A 5,547-nucleotide genomic window follows, 5' to 3' on the forward strand; every position below is an offset into this window, starting at 1 on the left:
AGCACCTGTCGATTTCTACCAAATTTTTTGGCATACTAATTGTGATTGTGTTGAATCTGTAGTTCAATTTCAGAAAAACTGCCGTCTTAACAATATTGAGTTTTCCAATCTATGAAGACTGTTCTAGTTTGTTGGGCCACTATAACAAAATACCACAGACTTATAAACAACAGAAATTTATTTTTCACCATTTTGAAAGTTGGGGGACTGAGAGACACCAGCAGATTCTGTGTCAAGTGAAGACTCATTTCCTCACTGTTGGCCCTCTTCTCACTTCAACCTCACATGGCCAAAGGGTGACGGATTTTTCCAGGGAGCCTCTACACTAAGGGTACCAATCCCATTCATGAGGGCTCTGTCTTTATATCACCTCCCAAAGATCTCACCTTCTAATACTGTCATGTTAGGTTAGGATTTCAATATACGAATTTTGGGGAGACAGAAACATGTATTCCACTGCAATGATGCATTCTGTTTAGGTTTTCTTTAATTTCTCTCAATAATGTTTTGCAGTTTCCAGCATACAGGTCTTCCATATCTCTTGTGAAATTTATTCCCAAATATGCTACATTTTTATTCTACTGAAAATGGTATTTTTAAAAATTCAATTTCCAATGGTTTCTTGTTAGTATATAGAATTAAAACACACTTTTTGCATATTGATTTTGTGTATTGCAAATTTACAAATCTAGATTAGCCATGGTAGGTTTTGTAGATTCTACTGAAGACAATCTTGCCACCTATGAATAGACAGTTTTACTTCTTCCTTTCCTATCTCCAACATTGCTTTCTTTTTCTCCCTTTATTGCACTGGCCAGAACCTACAATATTGACTAGAACTGGTAAGAGCAGACAACTTTCAATGATCTTAAGGAGAAAAACATTCAGTATTTCATGGAGTATAATTTTAATTGTAGATTTTACATAACTATTAGATTAAGGAATTTTCCTTTTATTCCTAGTTTTCTAAAAGGTTTCAGTCAGGAATGGATATTGGAATTTGTCAAATGCTTTTTCTCACATATTAAGCTAATCGTGATGTATTAAATTGATAGATTTTCAAATGTTTAACTTTGCATTGCTGGGTTAATCCTGGTCATGATGTGTTATCACTTCTATATAGTGTTATATTACTGACACTCTACAATTTTGTTAAGAATTTTTGCATCTATGTTTATTATAGATATTGGTCTGTAGTTTTCTTTTTTATGGAACATCTTTGATTGGGTATCAAGTAATGCTGGCTTCATAGAACAGGTTGGGAAGCATTCCCTCTTCTTCAAATTTTGGAAGAATTTACACAATATTGGTATGATTTCTTCCTCAAATGCTTGGTAGAATTCACCAGAGAAGCCTCTGGAAATGATGTTTTCTTTGTGGGAAAGTTTTTAACTATAGATTCAATTCCTTTAATAAATTTAATAGATACAGAACTATTCCAGTTATCTATTTCTTTTTGAAGGAATTTTGATAATTTGTATCTCTCAAGGAATTTGCTCATATTATTTGTTATTGTAATTATTAGCACAAAATTATACATAACATTATTATCTGTATAATATCTGTACAATCTGTATTGATATTCTCTCTCTCATTCCTGATATTGGCATATGTATCTTCTCTTTTTAATGTCTGATTAGTCTTATTAGAGTGTTATCAATTTCATTGATATTCTCAATGAATCAATTTGGGTTTTTATTAATTTTCTGCTTTTTTTTAAATTCATTGATTTGTGCTATTATTTCTTTATTTCCATTATGTTCTTTCTTCTACTAACTTTAGCTTTAATTTGCTACTTTAATAGTTTTTTTTTTAATAGTTTGTTAAGGTTAAAGCTTAAGTCATTGATGACATTTCTTCTTTCTTAAAATATGTGGTTAGTGGCTGAGTGCAGTGGCTCACACCTGTAATCCTAGCACTTTGGGAGGGACAGCCAGGCAGATCACTTGAGCACAGGAGTTCAAGACCTGTCTGGACAACATGACAAAATCCTGTCTCTACAAAAATTAGCCAGGCATGGTGGCATGCACCTGTAGTCCCAGCTACTTGGGAGGCTGAGGTGCAAGGATGGCTTGAGTCCAGGAGATCAAGGCTGCAATGAGCCATGATTGCACCCCGGGTGCATAAGTACACGTGTGTGTGTATTGCATCCCGGGTGACAAACACACGTGTGTGTGTGTGTGTGTGTTTAGTGCTATAAATTTCTCTCTACATACTCTGGTTACATCCTATAAATTTTAACTGCTGTGTTTTAATTTCATTCAGTCCAAAATATTAATCACCCTTTTGATTTCTGTGACCCATGGTTTAATTAAAGTATATTCTTTAGATTCCAAATGTTAAGAAATTTATCTCAATACCTTTCTATTATTTATTTCTAATTTAACTCCTTTGTGGTCAGAGAACATACTTCATTTAATGTTAATCACTATACATTTTACTGCTCAGCATATGATGTTTCTTAAAGACTCCTTGTGCTCTAGAGAAGACTATGAATTCTTTGGTTGTTAGATGCAGTGTGCTATAATTGTCAATTAGGTTAAGTTGGTTGATGATTATTAAATCTATAAACTTTCTTATATTCTGTCTATTAATTATTGAGAACAGGTATTGAAATCTTTATAATTGTGGACATATATGGTTCCCTTACAGTTCTATCAGTTTTGTTTTATGCATTTGGAAGTTCTGTTATTGGGCACATCGACATTTAGAATTGTTTTGTCCTGGTAGTACCAAGTGGGGTGATGCTGCGAAAAATACCTAAAAATGTGGAAGTGGCTTTAAAACTGGGTAGTGGGTAAAGGCTAAAGGAGTTTTGAGGTGCATGCTAGAAATATGGATATGAAAAGCGATTCTGATGAGGGGCCAGAAAGAAAAAAGAAGAGCTATAGAGAAGGTGTCCATCTTCTTAGATAATACATAAATAATCATGAACAGAATGTTGGCAAAAATATGGATTATAAAGGCCACTCTGGTGATGTTTCAGATAGAAATGAGAACTATATTATCAGAAACTGGAGGAAAGGTCATCCTTGTTATAAAATGGCAAGGAAATTGGTTGAATTGTGTTCATGTCCTAGTTTTTTGCAAAAGGTAGAACTTGGAAGCAATAAAATTGAATATTTAGCCAAGAATATTTCTAGGTGAAGTTTTTAAGCAATGGCTTTGTTCCCCCTGGCTGTTTATAATAAAATGTGACAGGAGAGAAATAAATTGAAGATGTAGTTGTTCAGAAAAAAGGAACCAGAACTTGAAGACCTGGAAAACTCTCAGCCTATTTCTATTATAAAACATGAGAGAGTTTGTTCAGAAGAGACTATTAAGGGTATGGCTGAGCAACCATTTGATAAAAAGATCATGAATGTGGCTCATAAATTTATTCAGCCATTTCAGCAGAGGCCAGGAATACAGATGGAATTATACCAGTAAAGACATTGCCTGTTTGAACGGAAGGGAACATAAAAAGTGGGAGGGAATAAAAGAAGTCTGCTGGGTTTTTCTGATTCTACAAATGGGATCACAGAGCTATTCAGCCATGAACATGTACCATCCTTCAAGAAAAGGAAGAAGGACAACAAACGTTATTTAGATATCATCAGGAATGCCACTATGACCACAGGCCAGAGTGTACAAGCCCAGGGAGCAAGAGTACCTCCACGTCAGTTTCAAAGGGAAAACTGCAGTCCTGCAGAGAGCTGCAGTGTGGGTGGGCCCTTGCAGAGAGCTGTAGCTTCACCTACCAAAAAAGGCATGGCCATACTACCCAGCCATGGGGTAATGCTGTCACCCCAGTGGGCCCACAGGACAGAGCATCAAACCAAAGAGGATTATTAATAGTAACACCTTACTATTAATGTTTAGCGAAATTTGCCTTCCTAGATTTTGGACTTGCTTGGGACCTATTACCCTTTGCTTCTTTCTATTTCTCCCCTTTGGAATGGAAATGTCTGTCCCGTGCATAGTTCATCATTGTATTTTAGAAATGCATAATTTGTCTGATTTCACAGGTTCATAGCTGGAGAAAAATTCTGCATCAGAATGAATCATACTTAGAGTCTCACTCATATCTGATTTAGATAATATTTAGATGAGACTTTGGACATTAGAGTTAATGCTGGAATGAATTAAGCATCATCTTATTAGGGGATGCAATGACTATATTTTGCATGCGAAAAGGACATACATTTTGAGAGGCCAGGGTGGAATGTTATGGACTACATACTTGTGTTCTCCCTTCAAGTTTATACATTAAAACCCTAATCCCCAGTATGATTGTATTAGGATGTGAGGTCTTTGGGGGGTAATTAGGTTTAAATGAGGTCACAAGAGTAGAGCCCCCCAAAGTGGGATGAATATCCTTCTAAGAAGAGGAAGAGACACCAGAGAGTTTTCTTTGCCATGGGAAGACACAGCAAGGAGATGGCACATCTTCAGGCAGAAAGAGGGCCTTTGCCAGAAAATGAATTATCTGTCATCTTGATCTTGGATGACCAAGCCTCCAGAACTGTAAGAAATAATGTTTGTATTGCTTAAGCCTGCCAGTATATGGTATTTTGTTGGCAGCATGAGCAGTCTAATTCACTCAGTAAAATGTATAGTATTTTTTGTAACTTACAAAATTCAAAGGTTGGAGCTTATTACAAAAAAAAAAAAAAAAAAATGCTCTTCCCTAGTACCTTTCAAAGTGCCTGAGTAGATTCTAAATAAACCTGTTACATTCAAAAATGTAGATGAAAAATTCTCACAGGAAAGTAGGGTAAGCAAATATTAAATGGATAAGAAGAGGTCTAGTGTTAGAAAAAGGTTACATTGTACTGAAATAAACAAGGGGGATGTGCACGGCTGCCCTAGATCTTATAGAATTTTCATAAGTAGAAAGAATTAAGAAAGGGTAATCCAGGAAAAGACAAATTTTTAGAAAAAGAATGGAAAATGGAGAGCATAAGGTGCACAAGAATAGCGTATAAATAAGTTGCTTACAAGAGTAAGTCCATGTAGAGAACTGTAAAAGATAACACACTGAGGGCACACCCAAGATGGCCAAATAGGAACAGCTCCAGCCCACAGCTCCCAGCATGAGCAACACAGAAGGGTGATTTCTGCATTTTCAACTGAGGTACCAGGTTCATCTCACCTGGGCGTGTCGTACAGTTGGCGCTGGTCCGCGGCTGCAGCCTGACCAGCGAGAGTTGAAGCAGGGCGAGGCATCGCCTCACCTGGGAAGCACAAGGGGGAAGGGAATTCCTTTTCCTAGTCAAAGGAAATTGAGACACACAACACCCAGAAAATCGGGTAACTCCCACCCTAACACTGCACTTTACCAAGGGTCTTAGCAAACGGCACACTAGGAGATTATATCCCACACCAGGCCCAGAGGGTCCCATGCTCATGGAGCCTCCCTCATTGCTAGCACAGCAGTCGAAGGTCTAACTGCAAGGAGGCAGTGAGGCCGGGGGAGGGGTGCCTGCCATTGCTGAGGCTTAAGTAGGTAAACAAAGCCCTGGGAAGCTCAAATTGGGTGGAGCCCACCACAGCTCAAGGAGGCCG

The sequence above is a fragment of the Colobus angolensis genome, unplaced genomic scaffold (genome assembly GCF_000951035.1).
Source record: "Colobus angolensis palliatus isolate OR3802 unplaced genomic scaffold, Cang.pa_1.0 Scaffold345, whole genome shotgun sequence".
Lineage (NCBI taxonomy): Eukaryota > Metazoa > Chordata > Mammalia > Primates > Cercopithecidae > Colobus > Colobus angolensis.